The sequence below is a fragment of the Cyanistes caeruleus genome, chromosome 2, assembly GCF_971803275.1.
Source record: "Cyanistes caeruleus chromosome 2, bCyaCae1.hap1.1, whole genome shotgun sequence".
Classification (NCBI taxonomy): domain Eukaryota; kingdom Metazoa; phylum Chordata; class Aves; order Passeriformes; family Paridae; genus Cyanistes; species Cyanistes caeruleus.
In genome coordinates, this window is record NC_141702.1 from 34,264,197 (window position 1) to 34,284,101 (window position 19,905).

The following is a 19,905-nucleotide window of genomic DNA, read 5'->3' on the forward strand; positions in this document are numbered from 1 at the left end:
AAGACACAGATCCCATCGAGAGAGCTCCACGGACACAGCTGCATCAGCAGAGCCTTTGTTCAGCCCTCCACAAAATCACCGCCCATCCCTCCCCAAGAGAATCTTTAAGAGCTCTTCACATCATTGCCATAATAAAATTAAAAAAAAAAAAAAAGCAAGTCTGGTTAAATAATTCTTGTCTGTATCTTGTTTCTGTCAACAGCCTGTGAAAACCACCCTTTAAACACACACAAAAACTGCTTCAATCTGGTCACACATTTGCAACCAAATGAAATGGAAACTAATATATAACCCTGCTTAATGCAGTACCATGTATGAAATTAACAATGTTGTTACTCTCTTCGCTAAGGGAGAGCTGACAACAATGTCACACATTTTTTGAAACAGGGAAGAGGAAATAGAACATCAGTCAGGACACTTTCCAAGTAGAACACATTTAAACAACCTGAAGTGTTCCGGCCTGTTGAATGAGGTGATTCTTGCATGCGCTTGATCAGCTTTCTCTTCTAGAAATACAAGAAAACACCTTATTACTCTGACAATAAAAAAAAAAAAACACACACATTCTGGAAACCTTTCAGGCTGGGACACTTAGAAATGCTGAAGTACAAAATTTGTATTCTGTCTTGGTTTTCAAAACCCCTATCCAGACCTATATCCTACAAATAAATGTTTTACATTTTGTCAAGGATTAGTGTCTAACCATCAGAAATATCTACAAAACTATGTACAAATAATTTTTCAGGTGATTGTTCTAATATAGGACTTTTTAACTCTCTAAATTTTTTCCTAGGTATGCACACATCAGTGAACCAAAATAAAAATCAGGAGATACATCACCAATACTGAAGATTATAAACACTGCTGTGTGTTCTTTCCCACACTTCCAATACTATGAGAATTCATGGGAAAGCTGACCTGCAGATGGTCTTAGAAGCTATCAGAACATGGTTTACCAAAAAAGCTAGTTCTTTATTCTGCTCTTCAACTCCATATTTTGGTAAAACAAGCTCTAATATCCCTTTATTCATTTGTTTTATGAGGCTTGTGCCTTGAATATCCAGAAAAATGTATTAATGGAGGGCCTACAAATTTTTTTGGAAAACAGCGGAGTTTGGGAATTCAAATGTTGTATGTTCCTGCCAGCATGAGGAGCTGCAGACAGATTAGGATCCTGGTAGCAGGGCTTCCAGCCTTGCTCACCCATTGAGCCCTAGATCAGATGCGACTGTTTGTATCTGAATTGTCACTAGGCAATAGCAAGACAGACTTCATAACATGATACTACCAGCTTAACAGCATATATTTAATTCTTTTTAATAGTTCCTATGAAATAATACTTTATCAAGACATTAGACAGGAATAAAAAAATAGCCATTAGGCAGTGGTAAGAGATGCAGAAATTTGAGCACTTGGTTTGATCACTGTATGTCATGACACGCGTATGTTACTAGTAGCTATGGAAATTGGACCCCACCTCATTTTTAGAACGCCAGGTAAAGTAAGCACAGCAGAAATATTTTCATCACTCTGACTCAGAGACCCTATCTTCTATTCACACAGAGCAAGCACTGCTCCCAAGTGAGAAGGTTTTAGCTACGCAGAAGTGGAAAAAAAGCAAAAGCATGTTTATACAGGCAGGTTTACATGTCAATTTTTTCAGTCCATTATTACACACTGTGAAATCACATACTTCTCTCAGCTACAGCAAACTATCTGCAGATAGCAAGCCAGTAGCATTTTAAGTTGCCTTTACTAGTTTTAACAACTCACTCAGCTGGGGCAGAGGACAGCTTGGAAGAGAAATGACAGGACATTCCCAGGAAAGTACTGCCCACATTTTGGTGCATGTCAAATCTCACTGATCTTAATACAGGTGAAATTCTCTCACTTCCTTGTTATGAGAAGGAAGGTTGCTCAAGCGAAAACAAACCACAGTATATAAGCACTAACTTTGAGCAACATCAGCAAGATCATAAATTGTGTCTGGTAAAAGTGAAATTTCTATAAAGGTTATTGTCTTCTCTTGCATGGATTTAAATCACAGAATACATCTGTGTACACTGAAAACATACAATGAAACATTTTTACTGCACTAAAACACATTGGGGCCTATAGAATTGCCTCAACACTGACAACTAAATGCTTTGAATCCCTTATTTCTTAATGATACATATTAGGACATGCACATTAGGTATGGTGCTTGAACTGGAAACAGTATTTTGAATCAAATTTCTAGGTTCTCACCTCTCACTGAATTTTGCTCATGTTGTGGAACAGTCTTGCAGCACCTGAAGTGAATTTTTTTTTTGATAAAAAGCAATTAGAATATAGGTTCCAGGAGTTCATCTAATATGCCTGAGCTGTAAGCAGACATTCAGTTCATGGGATCAGACTACAGTAAGATCAAAAGTAAAAAAAAAAAACCTAAACAAAAAAACAACCAAAGACAAAACCACCACAAATATTCTGCTCCCTACCAAAGAAAACAAAACAAACAAAAAAATAAAACAATTTTTTAATAGCTCCAAGCTTCAAAATCTCATTAAAAAGTCCTTAACACTGTATACTGTGGGTGTCTGACCTACAGATCTATGCCATTTGCTATTGAAAATACAGGCCAAAAATCACAGCATTTACTACTTGCATACTGTTTGCAAATCTATACATCTGAGCACATAACTTTAATTAAGACATAAGAGATTGGTATGGAAACTATTCTAATATGACCACAGGCTACAGCAAGTGTTATGTTTTTCTTTCCAACAGAATAAAGAAAAATGCCACATTCTTTTTTATTACGTACTTGTTAGATTTCCACTGACACGTTAACATAAGCAAGAATAATATGATTAAATTATTCTGAGTTGTGCAGTCATAAGAATTGCACATGACTCAGAACAACTGCAAATTGAAAAAAACAGCCTGTAACTCCAAGAGGAGCTACAGCAACAGATTTTTGCTTTCTCCCTGAAGAGGTTACTGATCAGTGGAAATTCTGACTCATGAAGGCTTTTTTTTATACTATTTCTACTCTATTACCATTGATTAGGTGAAGTGCAGCCCCAATACGTCTCCTTTATTGCCAGCCAAACTTCGCAGTTTACTCATATCTCTTGTAACTCCATAGTTAGCAAACATCTAGCAGACAAGTTTCTTGTCTAGTCACCAAGATTGTTGAGCCCATAGAGCTCCATCTTGTTTGAGGGTCCACACACCACAAGGAAGGTGGTCAGTTAGCCAGTAAATGCCCTGGAGGTTGCTTTACACCTTTGAAGTAGACAGCACATTCAGCAACCTTTCAGTGCAATGGGACAAGCTTTCTAAGGAACTCAAAGGTAAAAGTACACAGGCATCCATCTTTCCTCTAGACTATAGGTCCACCAGGCTGCTTTTGATCTGGCTTCATTACATTCACACACATTGTAGTATTTTGAAGCTGTCCTTGCTTTGAGCAAAAAGCTGGATTAGATAAGCTCCAGGGGTCCCTTTCAATCTAAATTATTCTGTGACTCTGAGTCTCAGTTTCTAGGCTATTTCTATTAGCACATCCAGAAAACACCGAGAATCCCAGCAAAATCTAAAAGCTGTAGAACAGCTTTAAGAAAGGTACTTGGCATGGGAACAGCTGCGAGCTGAGAACAGACAGGAAAAACAGAACAAAAGATTCCAATTATCAGAGGCATAATTCTAGCAAGACCGATTATCCCCTTTTTCAAGTGACTGAAATCAGTTAGATTTCACAGCAAGACAGACCACGCTTTGAACTCTTAACTACAGCAACCTATCTGTAGGTTGCTAGCTAGGAGAGTTTCAAGTTGCCATTGCTAGCTCTTGTATTACCTTATTTAGTAACAGAGGTAGTAGTTACTTTAATAATTTACTCAACTGGAGCAGAAGACAGCTTGACACAGTTAGTGTGGAGGCTTTTAAAACCTTTCCTTTATGTCTCCTCTGCAGCACACTTGGACTGTGGCTTGCAGTTTAATTTCCAAGCACCAAAACCTAAATGAGCTGAGCAGAGTAAAAAAAAAACTAGGGTATGGAAAATAAAAGAAATAAAATCATTACAGCTTAGTTGGTCTGTAGACCCAGCCAGAAGGTTCTGAATTTGTGAAATTAAGTTCTTTAGTGATCATGGGATTGTTCACTCAGTTATTAGAAGAATTCCTTGAAATTACTTTGAACAATTTTGTTTCAGAAACAGAACCAGAGGGCCTCCTCACAAGCCAGAAAGAACAGGATGGGATGAGAACTAGAGGATTCTGATAGACCTTCCCCTCGCAACAGCTACTTACACAAACAGAATTAACATTTACCTGAGTAAGTACTTCCTCTGCTTCTCAAGGAGCTGCCCTAATTACTCTGTATTTCCTTTACAGAAGTGCTGATCTCACAATCACACAGACAAAAAAAAAAAAAAAATTAATAAATCACACTTTCAAAATTCCACAAATGGCAGCAGGGGAATCAAAAACACAGTAACTTTTCTTAGAGCATTCCAAAATTTGTACAATATTGCTAGGAGACTCCTATTCAACAAAACTTAGAAGTTTGACATGGAGGTCATGCACATAGGCTATGTGTATGCAAACATTTCTTCCTGCTGCTGTTTTTACAAGAACATAAATGCTTAACCAAGTAACTAAAATCTCCAACTGCAGCAGGTAGCAATATTAGTAATCACATCTCAGGCTGACAAACTGTTCTTGTTCCTTGAGTACACACAAGGTAAGTCTCTAGATCACAGTTCCCTGTTCTTACATTTAACCTCCTTCATTTCTGCTAGAGGAACATGACAGGACACAAACAATCCAGAAGATTACTGGAAAATGTCAGAGATGATACAGGAGATTCTGGGTGAGGTAGTCAGGGATGATGCAAAACTAGATTGGCTTTTCACAGGTTAGGAAGACCTGACTGGGGATACAACAATCAATGTCAGCCATAATAGGTGTAATGACCACAGACTAGTACAGCTCAAGATCCCAAGTGAACAGAAGGAGGCAAGCAGGAAATTACAGACTGGACTTAAGCCAAGGATAAATCATTCCAAATCAACCTGATCACATTCTACAGTAAAATGACTGTGCTTATAAACAAGGGAAGGCAGAATATGTCATTTACGTCACGTTAAGCAAGGCTTTGACAACTGGACCTGAAAAGATCCATGCACCCAAGTTGGGATGTTACTGTGTAGATGGGTGGACAACCAGATGAGTAAAAGGCTGCTGCTGGATGATGGGGCTCAAAAGAACCAGTTAATGGGCTGTACTGCACCTTCCAGTAAGAGTGCTGCAGGAGTCAGCAGTGGGACCTGTCCTGTTTAACATCTTTATCAATGACCCGGAGAGGGCAGTGGAGCACAAAATCACCAGGTGTGCAGGTGACACTGAACAGGGGCAACTGTGGATATACACACACAAGAGCAGGGCTGGCATCCAAAGGGACTTAGCCTGGAGGAATGAGCTGACAGGAACATTATGAAATTCAACAAGGACAAATGCAAAATGCTGCAATCCAGAAAGTAAACAACACAGGCTGCAATGATTCAGGCTGGCAACAGACTGACTGGCTGGCTAGGAAGAAGATGGTCTGTCAAAAAGGACATGATGGACAGCAAACTGAGCAGGAGCAACCAGTGTGCACAGGCTGAGGCAGCCAATAGTATCCTGGGCTATATCAGCAGCAGTATGTTATGACATGGGCTGAGGGTATCATCCTGCTTACTTGGCACTCATTAGAATGCAGAGTCCAACTCTGAGTCCCAAATATAGGAAAGACATCAATAAACTGGAGCAAGTTCAGTAAAGGGCCACCAAGATTATTTGGGCTGAAGCACATCCCCAATTAGAGAACTAGGCTTTTTTAGCCTGGAAAAGAGAATGTTTTGGGAGGAACCTAAGAGCAACCTTCCAGCACCTATGCTGAGGCTATCTAGAAGACAAATCCAGGCTCTCTAGAGCAGTACGCAACAAAAGGACATGAGACAACAAGCGTAAGATAAAAGAGAGGCTCAGACTAAATATAATAAAAAAATAAATTTCTCTTGAGTACAAAAACATACATAGGTTGCCTAGAGAAGCTGTACAGTTTCCATCTTAGAGATTTTCATGACCTGACAGGATACAGCCCCAAGCAATCTCTCCTGTCTCCATATCTGACCCTGCCTTGAGTAGGAAGCTGGACTTCTGAGATCCCTTTTGACAGGAATTACACTGTGGTTTTATAATAAAATTTCAGTCATGTTCCCTGTGATATTACAGTCTTCTTTCACTACACAGCATTCAGACAACAATCTTCACAGAAAAAAAAATAAAAAATTTCAAGAAGCACTGCAGTTTTATTAACAGAAAATAACTAGTTCATGAATGACAAAGCATTGGAAAGCCTCATTGAGACAGGCCAATTGCAGTGCAATAAACATACACCAAAAAAAAACAATTTCCCAAAAATTAAACTAACATGCTTTGACAAAACTTACTATAAAGATAAAATGTCAGAGCACTGACTAAATTGAGTAATTTAAATCAAGGAAAACGTTCACAAAAATACACTCTTTGCAAGGTCCTTAGCATGCAAAACTATAAGAGGGGGAGTACGCTTGTTTAGAAGGTATTCTTTTAAAACCAAGATGTGCTGTTGTGATGACTTCAAATGCTGCAGTCCCATAAGCCACATCTAACAAAACCACTCAACTGTTAACATGCATTTTCCTTTGACTACTCGTTTCAAGGCAGAGTCTGACAACAGAAAACACAGTCCAGAGAGGCTGAGGCTCTCTTCATGCTATGACTCAAAAGAAGTTCCCAACAAAAACAGGTTCTGCTCCTGCAAACTTTTATTTTGTGTTGGAAACAGAAATCCATTTGCCTATAACAACATATAATGTGGAGTGAAGAAAGGACAGGACAGGTAGGAAAAAATTCCTGTTCATACCACCTTTAATCCAAGCCGCACTTCTCACAGTGCCAGCACAACACCCACAGCACCAAAATGACATTAATGAGGATATTATTATTATTAATTAGATTTGCTGAGGATAACAGATTCAGGGACTGAAGAGCAGACTCACCAAAACAGATCCAGCTTTGGATCCCTACAGCTGTATGTCTAATACTGCTCTATTGCTCTGTTTTCCACATGGCACCTTCGCCTATGTTAAGTAATGAACTGTAAGTAACAGGTCAGAACAAAGTAAATGGGGCTTTTATGCATATGCCACATTTCTCACAGTAGCTGAAAGATTGTTTCTTTGTATTTAAATAAATAGATGCACACAAGTATTTTACAAACAAAAAAAAATGCTTACCACATATACTTTAAGAGTTGCACCGCTGGCAAGTTGGAGCACAGCCAGACATGCATTACCTTTCTGTATTTTCAGGATTAGATTCACAGATATTAATTCATCATGTGGGCTTCCTGGTCACTGCAGAAACTCATACCAGAAAAAAGGAATTTTCTTTGAATTAAGAAATTATTACAAAATGGGAGAGGATTAGGATATCAATCTATATTTTGATGTGCAAATAGATTCATTTTGCTAACCATTAAACATTCATTGAGTTATCTTTCAAAGAAAATCTCATTTTCCTCGGTATTTACACTACAGAAGTGTGATTTCCAAGAATATAATAAGAATTCATACCTAAAGAAAATGTATGCAGCTCCTTCTATTTAGAAAACATATATGTGTATTTGTTTTACCACATTTTAGGAAATAATCAGAAGATTCTAAAAATATATCTTTGACAGTAACAGCTCCAGCATATGAAGTGGGCTTTTTTCAGCCTTAATACACAATTTCTGTGCAGGACCATTTCTCTAGGGAATCAGAATCAAAATTCTTAAGTTTGGGAAAACAGGGGGTATCAGATTTGTATCACCTTTGCCTATTCAATAGCTTAGCAAAATTGTCAGACAGCTAAATATATCCTTAGAAAGTCAGCCTTCATTCACATCATGACATGCATTTAAGTCCTGGAGACATGAATTCAAGCTTCTTAAAGAACTGAAGTTTCACTGAGTTAAAAATTACTGAATATGCCTAGCTGGAGGTTAAAATACCTTTTCTTGCAGAAAGTATTGACCTGAGTTTCCCCAGGCATTCAGGTGATAAATACTGAGCACTTTCTCACCTCTTCTCCCCATTCAGCTGGAATGGAGGAAACCATTCTCTGAAGGCTGCCCAGGACCAGGAGGCTTAGAGGAGGCAGCCAAGGGTCAGCTACCACTTCATCTAATTGGAACTAATCTGCATGTGGCACAGCATGGCCTGAAGCCAGGAGCAGGTTTAGCTACACAGATGGATGAGTTCTTCCTGCCTCTTCACATCTCCATTTTCCCCCCCACAGCATTCAGTCCAGCCCATGATTTGAAGTCCTGTCTAATGGATTTTCATGGATCTATGTGAATCTGTGAAACTGTATGTTCACAACACTGCATATCCATTAATACCCTGTCTACTTTTAATTGCAATACAGCAGAAGGTAAAAGAACATGGATAAAATATGTCAGGACTTTACAGATTCAACATGGGTCTACTTAGATACAACTTTTAAAAAACTATCAGCTTGCTGACTGATTACTGCAAAAACTAGAAGATGATTCCCCCCACCAAGGAAAGAAACTGTACATAGAAACTAGATTATAGCAATATAAAGACAATGATGTAAACATTATCTAAAAAGACTAATTATACAAGACCAAGTACTTCATTCTAGTTGTCATCCTGAACACTTCTTAGCTGCTGTTTGCCTATTCAGATGAGAAAACTAAATGACTATGATTTAATATTATTAGTGCATGACCTAGTTTCCAGTCCAGTACCCAATCTACTATAATATTTTGTCTGTCTTGATGAAGCAGAGCCCACTAACTAATGGGGGAAAATGTGTGTGCTCGTACACATTACATAGTTCTGAAGTAAGACAAAGAAAGCTTTCAAAGATTTGTCAAGTATACCTCAAAGCAAACCAGAAAGCATGTCTGTCAGCCACACCCCCTGTTTAAATTGTTGGTGGTACATTATGACAACTACATGATGCTTTTCTATATTCCTCTATTCTTCTTCCCTGTGTTTTACCCACTACTCCTTACTGAAGAATAGTTAGAGGACTTGGTAATTATAAAACCAAAAGAAAAAAAACAAAAGAAAGTTACTTCTTGCCATAAATGGCACAAAGTTTAGGAAGTTTAGGAAATAATGTTATCCTGAAAGATGAATGTCTTTATCCTACAGAAATATTTATTTTTCCAAGAATTACACCTCAAAAGAAAGCCCTCACTTTTTATTTCCTACTTGGAGTTCATCCCTGTACTCCAAGAAGCACAAGAGCTCACAAATAGCCTGGCAGGTACTCAGAGGCTCCAGTGTCACACAGACTGCTGACCTGGAACACTTTTCTCTTACGGCAAACACAACACCAGTTTGTTGGTGGCTACAAGACAGAGCCACACTGGTTATGTTTCCCCAGGTAAGATGCAAAGTAAGATGCTCTACTTTTTCTGAGCTTAAATAAAATGCCCCTTTCAAGCAGCTGCTGAGGATGAGTGCTGCAAGTCCTCTGTACTGCAGTACACAGTAAGACATCTTTTCTGATACCTCTTGACACACACTCACCCAGATTTATCTCCACCTACAACAGATGCATTTAGTTCAACCACTGCATTGTGCTAAACATAAGAATCTGCATGCTCTATAGGAATTTAAAAAATAACTCAGAATTAGCAAGCTATTTTTTCACCTGACTCTTGACTGACCAAAAAAAACAGGCAGACGCCAAATCCTCTATTACATGAAAAAGAGTAATGCTTTATCCAGACTTCATTTACAGAAAACTATGTAATTGGTAAGCCTCAACCTCAGAGAATCTGTCATGAACTCTTGTCTAGCAAGAAGCAACAACACAAAAAGAGATAAACCACACTGATTTTATTTCTCTCTCAAGACTATAGTAAGTGCTAAATTCGCATCACTGAACTACAAAACACTCCTGGGATAGGGGCAACTTGAAGCATACAGAGATGATGTCTTGGAATTGAAAGGACAACTGTCCCACATGAGGTCCACAGAAAAGAAAGGGAAGAATTTCAGAGAAGCCTTTGGAATTAACATGTCAAGCAGTCACCTCAAACATGATCTCAGGAAGACTGAAAAGACTGGACAGATATAAGAACAAACTTCTGCAAGATCTCACTCCTGCAGAAGGTCCAAGAGCCTGAATCCCCTGAAGACTTTTCATTCTTCCCTAGCCCTTTCTCTGAGGACATGGCTTTTAAAACTGGCTAATGCCAAAACAAAAAACAAAAAGCTGAGCAAAACAAAAGCTACATAAACCTAAGGACCTTAGAGAATTACTCCAATAACTGCTACAGCACAAAATCAAAACTTTAAAATGAATTGTCACAATTTTTTTCCATTTTCCTGTAAATAACAGCAGATAAATTTACTTTTCAATAATAGAGATTCAAGTCAAAACAAACCAACATTAAGTGCTTTGGCTAACTCAGTTATTCACTTTACTTGGACAGTACTATGCCCTTCTATTCTGACTTATCTGTAACTACTGAACTCCTTTTTACTATGTAGGTAAAGAGGCTTTACTGTTTCTTTCGTAAATACATCCCACACACATAAATCTGCTTTGTAAAGTCAGGTATCTGGAGGATGAAATCCACTAAGTCAGCTAGACACCAGTATTGTAAACGTTACAGCATGCTTCATTATCACCACTACGCACTCCCTTCCAGGACAGATTTAAGGCAAAGATTTTTATTTTTTTTTCTTGGTCATTAAAAAGCCACAATTATTTATGCCTTTGTGGAAAAAAGGAATTATGTATTTCAAAATAATTCTTGTCCTTCTCACGCAGAGCAGTACTATCTAAACTCCATGCCAAAAGAAAACTTAAAAGGGTATCACTCACAAGGGACAAGAGGAAAAAAACTAAAATGTGATATCCAATCTGAACTGGATACCAAAATGATTTCATACCTCATAGCAACTACCCTGTTCCAAAGATAAACACAATTCATTAATAAGACAGATTAATCTAAAATACTAACAAAAAACTTAAGACTGCATCTATTTATACAAAGTTACATTGGACCAAAGGTGTTTTCAATTTTTTAAATCACTTCTAATGATAAGAGCGAAGAAGCAGAACAATGATTTAGTCTTAATACTAGAGTTTGCTTTTTGAGGGGAAAAAAAAAAATTCTAAGCCATAAATAGATAACAGCTGCTACTCAAACTATCAAGTAAAAACCTAAGCATATGCATGCAATGATAAAATTCATGGTTGCTCATTTATATCTTAGGATATATTATCTTATTTATGCCTCATTTATATTTTAGGACTGAGCTTTCTGAGCTCCCACATCAGACAACTACTTGACAACATCTTGACATATTTCCACATCTTTGGCTAAAAGTCAGAAGTATTCAGATCATAAGAGTTGTTTTTTCTCTTTCAGTTCTATGTTATGTGTTTTTTATGTATATAAAAAGTGTTTATTCTGCACTTCCTCTGCTTCCTCTATTTTGTAAACAAATTCAAGTCCTGCTCAGAGTATTGTGTTTCACACAGGAATAGTCACTAACAGCATTCAAGTAAATTACAAACACTGATTTCAACAGAAAGTACACAGTGCCCTGCAAGGAATGCCTCCAGGGTGCCTCATGACCTCCTTCTTCTAAGGCAGGATTTTTGCTTCCGGAATTATGCAACAAATTACATTAGCAAAGCTTAAGACCAAAACATGCTTCCTTATGCATGCAATGCAGAGGTTACTTTTCATTAACTCCTAAAATAAACAATACCAAGGAATATGAAGAAGTAATTCTCAGACAAAATTAGAGACCTGTTTTTAAGAGAAATAAATTATTATATATAAACTATTATAGTCATCTTAATTAAACATAAAATGAGATACTATAATATTAATCACTTTAAACAAATTAGTTGGACTAGTCAAAACCACTTACCTTGCAAACTATGAATATTTCAACATTTCTTTTACACTGGCCACTAGGAAACAAGCTTTAGAAATCTGTGGAGGTTAGAGCTCAAACTCTCCAAGTGACAATGAGTTGGCTTCTGGGGTATTTCTAAGGATTAATGCTCCAGGATTAATGCATGATTCATATCATGGCAGTTTTGCAGCAGCTTCCTCTTTTGAATCCTTCTACTATTCATTTACTCTCAGCTTACACTACTAAAAACTGGTATTAGGATCAGATACTTATATCTTTCCCTATTACCTCCTACACAAATTTATCATCCTCATAAAAGCCATGAGCTTATTTGTGAGTATGGTCCAACTCTTAGGTTTCCTGTGGCTGAGAGATCCTGTCCATTCCAGCTCCTGGAGCTAACTTTAATGTGTGTCACACTGGCAGTCCTTTAAGGCAACCTTAAAATTCCTACTATCATGCCACACATCACAAAAATCAAGAAAATTAGTCATAATGATAAGCCAAAACATAATTACACAGCAATTTTTTTATTTCTCTGGAAGCATATAATTTCATTCTAGGAAAAAAAAGAAGAGAGGTATTTCTAAAATAGAAATCCATGGACATTCAGTATCAATATGCCTGACAGCAATCATTTACTTCTCAATTAAAGGTACAAATTTGCTTCTGAGGGGAGAAAAGGTAAGGTACAGAAAAGAGTGACTGACATAGCAGCTCAATCTATGCAGGCTGGACAGGGTGAATAGTAATAAAAATTATTCAATTTATTTTGGAAATTTCTTAAAATACCTATTAGACCACCTCCCCCACCTTCCTTGACTTAATTCGTCACTTATTTTATTTTTTTGAAGGTGAACAGATATACAAGACAATCCACAAAGAGCTTGCACAGGTACAATTTCAGAACAAGAAGTCACTTCATAGATTTTGAGAATAGGACACCAACAATAAATAACACTTCTTAATGTATCAGTTGGGTAAGGTAGATTTCTCATGACTGTAAGTCCTTCTAGAAAGCAGTGCTGGTGACTGTGTAATGATACTCTTCTCTGTGAATGGTACAGCAGAACATCCTAGTATCAAGCTAAATTCATCCTCTGCCTCTGAATAAAAACCGTCAGCATCTTAATTTAAATATTTGAATTCCTAAATCAAGTAAAATACTTGGAAGCACCAAAGCCTTGCTCCAGTCCCTTGCAATTTAATGCATAGCCTTGCTACTTCTACTTGTCCATAGGGAAGTTTGTTCCAAGTCCCACCACCTATCCTAGTTTGTAGGTACATGGTTGTCATGTCATGTTTGTCTGCAGTTTCCTGTAAAAAATTTTGGCTACCATATATTGCAAACTGGTAATCTTACCCACATTCTATTGCCTTTTTCCTGTCTATACCAGATTTAGCTCCTTGGTGTTACATTAAACCAGACAATAGAGATAATTTCTGTTTAACTATTCCCAGTCATGGGCCAGGCCTGGACTGGGCACAAAGTACAGAGAAAGTATCTCCATGAATGACAAGAACATTCAAACAAAGCTTAACTAATGGTCTACTACCAACAAGCTTTATTATTGTACAACCAATCTCATTAGATGGGCACATAAACCAATAAGATTATTTCTGTTCTTTTCTGCCCTTTCTAGCCATTTCAGCTTTCTAGTCTTCCAGCCACAGAGCACACAGGCATCCTCCATGTATTTACATGAGCACAAATGACACCCTAAAAGAGCTCTTCAGATTTGCAGGGAGGACAAACCACTTGTGACTGTGGCTGAAATCCCAGGATCACGTCCTCCACTAAATGATGTTTTTGAAGCTTCTTCAAAACAGCTGTTTCACTAAAAATTCTCAACTGTAAATTGGAAAAAACTTAATGAAGGACCTAATTGAAGGGTATTAATACTTTCAGACCTCCAGAGCCTGGAGCAAGGAGACCTTTGGCATGAAACTCTGCATCAACCCCTGCAGGCATGGGCAACAGCAGCCAGAAGCAAGTCATGAACGAAATACACAGCCCACCTGAGCAGGCAAGTAAGGAAAGCATGACAAAGCAAAGATGGCCAGTTTTAACCTCTGGTCATGAGTTATTAAGAAACATTGCTGTCACACACAGCTGTCTTCCTCCTCTACCTCCACAAGGCAAGCAGGGCTGGGGCAGAGAATCTTGTTACTCAGATGGCCACAACTTCCACTTTTTTCAGCAAGCTGGATACAAGACACTGGTTCAGCAAAATTGGATACAAAAAGTGCAGAATGCAAAGTAAAAACTTCTGCACTCCAAGATACTCTCTGCAGTTTATTTTACCTAGATAGAAGTAAAATTTCTCTGTGAACTCTACTCCTATTTATTATCAGCATCCATAATTAAGATTAAAAAAAACCCACTCAAGTACCCTGGTCAGCATCTCCATAAATCCTACTGTTGAAAGGCACATTTAACCCAATTTAAATACAGAAATCCTGCTCACAAGGTGCTCTGTGCCAGGATTAATGCTTCTATTCAAGTATCATTTATAAACGATGGCCATACGATTCCTCAGTCAAACGTAAAAAGGTCAATTTTGTATTCAACTACTGAAGTTCACAAGAAAATTACACAACTGAAAATTGGATTTTTAATGCCTGAAGCAGCTTTGCAGCAAAACAAATCTAGGTTTCAGCTTCCTGTGACAAGTTATATCACTATTCAGCTGATATTACTGCTATTTAGCATACTGCATAACTCCTTCTCCTTCGTTTTATTTGCTTTTAATTCAAGTCACAGAACTTTGTTCCCAACTTGCTGTCTCAGCACTCTGTTTCCTAACTGCAAGCAAAGAACTGGAGGCCAACAGAAAAAAAAGAATAACACCAACCACAGCAACTTACCTACTAGGTCAGGAGCAAAGTATTGGCAGCAATGAACACTGAATAGAAAAAAATTAACACATTAAATAGAAGACAGTGATAAAATAATCTGATTCAAACTCTGTGCTTTTTCCAAGACTTTTTCCTTATTAATAGTATGCAGGACTGCCTCAAAATAAGAAAGCTGGAAAAAAAGCACAGAATTGATCTTTAAAGCCCCTCCACACATACTGAAAATAAAAGCAGTCATACAAAAGACATCCTGCATGACTACTCCCCCCTCACACCTCAACAAGGTGTTCACGGGAAGGGAGAATAATGCCATGCCAGTGTGACATCCTCCTCACCCAGCCCTGTGGTACCCACCAGTGAGCCACTGTTGAGTTCACACCCTTGCCCAAAACCCAAGCAAACAAGGTGGCTGCAATTCTGCCAGTCTACAACTTACAATCCTGATGGTTAAAGAGCAACCAGTTCTTGCATGAGCCAGCCTCACACTTGAAGAATCCCCTGGTTCACGTTGCCATTCCACAGAACAGCAACTAGTGTCAAAGATCCCAGTAAGAGATGAAAAATGTAATGTTTGTCAAACACATGGGTAGAACTGATAGAATTTCACTCTAAGATGCTTCAAATATGAAATTCATTCATGTTTTGTGTTAGCTAGCACAACGTAGTACCACATACTCTTGTCAAACACCTGAAAAATCATGTGGTTATCCTTATCAAGATCAGAATTGCTCTGCTATGTGATCTGGCAGGAGTAAGAACCAAGAACTATTACTGCTAAAAACTTCAAAGTTTTAAAGGGCAAAAAGTTAAAGCAAGTAGAAGACAGTAAGAGTGATCAGTAACTACACTAAAAAGAATTACTCTTTTAAATTCCAAATTATACCTTTACTTTCATATGGAGCTGAAAATCTTCTAAAATCTTCTAATGTTTCTAAAAAACACTCTCATACCTCCTACCACTTAAAATTAAATAATCCCTTGCAACATGAATTAACTTCCAGAAAATCCATCTTTCAAATTAATTATGAATTATAGATAATTCTAATATGCAATTTAAAGACGTGTTTTCTTCCTCCATACCCAACAACACCAGCTCTCTTCCAAAATAGCTATCTACAGATAAGGCAAAGGCAACATCCATTGAGCATTAGCCATTCCAGAAGACCTACCCAAAGCACACAAAAGTTTAAGATGTGAAAATATGATCATTATCAATAGAAGGAAAAACAGCATTTGCTTGGTATTTGATAAAGGAATCTATAAAGTTTAAATCTATATTTATTTAAAGGAAATTCTTAAATGCTTCTATTTTACCCATCAGACAGAGAAAATCTCCCTGGAATACTTCTGATTTTTTTACTGAGGTTTGGGTTTTCTGAGACATGTTACAGGGTTGCCCACTAATGTCAAAGTCATAAAATCTTTTTTATATGTCACCCAATCCAATCACAGGTTTATACTTCCTCAAAATCAGATTTTCTTTTAGAAAGGCAAGTAGCTGTGTACAGAACAAAATCTATCTGCATTTCACAAGCATTCTCATCTCACTGTCTGAATTGTAAAGCAAAATGGGAAATCCATGAGTCTCTATAGGAAGTTTACAATTGATTTTCAGTAAATCAGTACACCTAGGATATGTAAACTGATACGAGACACATGTTCATATCTAAATTACCCTCTAATCACCTGCTCATTCCCTCAGCCTGAATTGGTTATTCATCAGAGGTACAACCAGTCTTCTGCCTCTTCTGAGCGATCCAGCTGAGCCACTGTTAGAAATAAGACACTGGGATAAATGGACCTTTGCTCTGTTCCAGTATGGTCCTTCTATACTAAATCCCATAGTAAGTCAATGCACTGACAACTCCAGCCAACAGCTAATGTCACTTAGTGAGAACCTGCTAAGGTCCAGGGGCATCACGTCTGGGAGATGCAAGGATAAAACACCAGTGCAATTGAAGGTGGGATGGACACTAAGTGCTCTCAGATATTCAGCAGCCCTATCAGACAGTCTGTTCTGAAATTCTACAGCACTTTAGAGCAACTTGAATGAAGAGAAAGAAAAGGACCAACAGTTTACAAGAATATTATACTCAGCAATGATAACAGCAGTCACTCAGTAGAGGAGTTAAAATTAGGCATCTAGGGAGGAGAAATAGCCCTCCAGCACTTAGATTTAATAGAGTCACTTATTTACTGCTCACTGAATTGCTCTGCAAGAACACAAAAGCAGCCTGGAAACAAAACATTTCTCCAATGGTGAAGTTTCTCAATCTGGGAAGAGTTTACACTTGGCAGCTAATACAAGCTATTGGGAAAGTTTTGTATTGAAATGCGTGTTTGTCTATCTTCACACTAAGATTCTGAAAATAAGCAGCTTATGGGAATATGTCACTTGCTTAAATATTAAAAGGTAAAAAATAAAGATGAAACTGTAATCAAACTGTTTGTGTGCTTTAAAATTGTAAACTTGTCCACTGAATAAAGCATAAATGAGATTTACAGCAGGGAGAGTGCAAATTACTTCCACTCTTCTGTAGCTCATCAGCTTAAAAAGCATACAACTCCCAGCCAAATCTATTTCAGGGAAAAGAAGTGAAACTGTGTTTGTTTTCCCTGTAATTGCTATTTACAATGTGTTTGGCTGCCTGAGGGAAAAAGACAGACAATTACCAGAAAGATTCTAAATACACCTTTAAACCCTAATAGCCTAAAATTTCAGACAACAAACTGAATTACAATTATTGTCCATACACTTGGACACACATCCTCAAGTAATTAAATTCAGTCTGTTACAATTCACTGTTTGTCATGATTTTTGATGTATCACTGCTGCAGAGATGGCACAAACCACTCAGGGACCCAAAACGATTTACCAGGGGTGGGGAGAGAACAGAGGGGAAATAAATCACCAAACCACCATTTTTTATTGAACTTTTCCCTACTGAAGGTTGGACATGTTTGTGAATTACTAGCATAGTCAACCATAAAGGATTTAAGAATGACATTGCCTAAGGAGTCAATTTTGTCATCCAAGTAAAAGTAGAGGCCAAGCAGAAAAGAAGAAATTTGGGTGTTTAGCCTGGCATTCACACACCCTTTTCTCTCAAAAGCCAGTAAGGTGAAGTATAAAAAACAAATGTGCAGAAATACAGTTTTGTTGTTGAAGGAGTGGGGCACTTAAATGGAGCACCTAAATGGACATACAGTTTTGGGGCTGGGCTTTCTGTTTTGATTGGGGTTTTTTCCTTCTAAATCTAGCACGTATTTCTTCTTACATCTGCTTTTAAAGTAGGTCAAGTGTAAATGGTTCCATGTAAAATTTTCAGCTTGTCTGAGAAAAGGGGTGATTACCTGGGGATACGAGCCCCAGGCTTCACATACTGAAGCAAAATTCAGTTTTACCTGCTTGCCAGGGTATCTGTCTTAAGAGACCCTGAAAACATCATTTGCCTTCTTTTTCTACAAGTCACTTCTAGATACCACTATTTAGTACTTACAGTCTACTTTTGCCACATATGTGCAAATAGGCCTCCTAAAACTGGCACCACATCCAAAAGAAAGTGCTGATCCTGAGAAACAGCAACTCCTTGGCAGGGCCAAGATAGCAGAAAGTTCTGGCACCTTGCAGGACTGCAAGAAATCTCTGTACTTTAGAATCATTAAAGGACATGTTCTATCTACTTTAAATTGAATTCTCAGCAATCTGATGCTTGTTTAACAGCCTTGACAATGGAAAGAGAACTGGGAGTAGCAGCTTCCACATGTGGAGGCAGGCCACAAGCTATCAAACTGGCAACCATGTGGACACAGTCCTCAACATATTTGAATTTAATGCACCTATACAGAATCAAATATACACATATTATGGTGTGGGTGTATATACATTTATTAGGGTGTAATACATCTACACCCACAAAAGCATCACCTGTCTCAGTCAGAAAATAGGATTACCTACCCTTTACCAGACCAGGAACAGACTTCTCTCACAGGCACAAAGACCAGATTTTTCAACTGAGCATTTCTAACATCACATTCTATTCACTGGGTGGATGTGGCTGATAGTGAATCTTTTCCTGCTTCTCTGCTTTATGGTACACACATGCTATACCACAGCTGAGAGTATGAAAGAATAAAGCCTAACCCAGGAAGACCATGGTGCTAACCCACCACAGTTGTCAGTCTGATCTTCACACAGGCCATTCTCTTAAGAGCTGGACTTGATAATCCTTCTGGGTCTCTTTCAACGCAGAGTATTCTATAACTCTTCTCTCCTGTAACTTAAAATCAAGCAAAACTCTTCCTCTTTAGCACCTCATGTGTGACGACCCATCCCTAAGGTAAGCTGTTCAGAGGCAAGATGTACAGTGAGGGGAAAACCACTGCAATGAGCCTGCCTCTGACTGCCCTTCAGTCAATGCATTTTAGAACAGGCCTCTTTTTATTTCTTTAAACAAGGTGAGTTTTCTGTGGGGTTGGCCTTCCTGGTTATGCTGAATCAGACTTTTTCCATTAATATTACAGCTGCTTAAATGCAAAACCAAGCAAAACAGCCTCCCCTTGGTTTCTCTTTGGGAGTTTTATATTTTGGTAAATTTTCCTTTAACCTGACCTCAGGAGACCTTCTCAGGCCTACACACAGACTTAAGACAGCCTCTAAAGAAACTCTGTAGTCAAGCACCAAGACTAATAAAAGCACTATTCATCTAACTTACACATGGAGATTTTAGTGATGAGTCAACCTGTCCAGTAAAATTAGAGACAAAGGTTTTTTCAATTCATCCAACTCAGCAATAAGCAAAATGACTGTATGTACATTCTAATGCAGATTTACAAGTCAGAGCACCATTCCAATTAATATGCAAGGTGAAATTTGGAGGTAAGGCTTCATGTGCTAGGGATGATTTATTATCTAACTTTAACAATTTTTAATTCTGGCAGCAAATTCAGGTCTTGTCATGCCAACTTAATTATTTTACTATTTGAACTTTGCATCTTTACCAAGGCAGTTGTGCAAACATTTCTCTGCCCAGCTTTAAGTTTCCCAGATTAGTTTTACACGTTTA

At 38.0% G+C, this 19,905-nt stretch overlaps 1 protein-coding gene across 2 annotated transcripts in view; it reads right to left on the reverse strand.

Moving 5' to 3' along the window:
- The window catches only part of ME1 (malic enzyme 1), a 153,552-nt gene that overhangs the window by 132,226 nt on the left and 1,421 nt on the right, over positions 1-19,905 (reverse strand). The window lies entirely within an intron of this gene.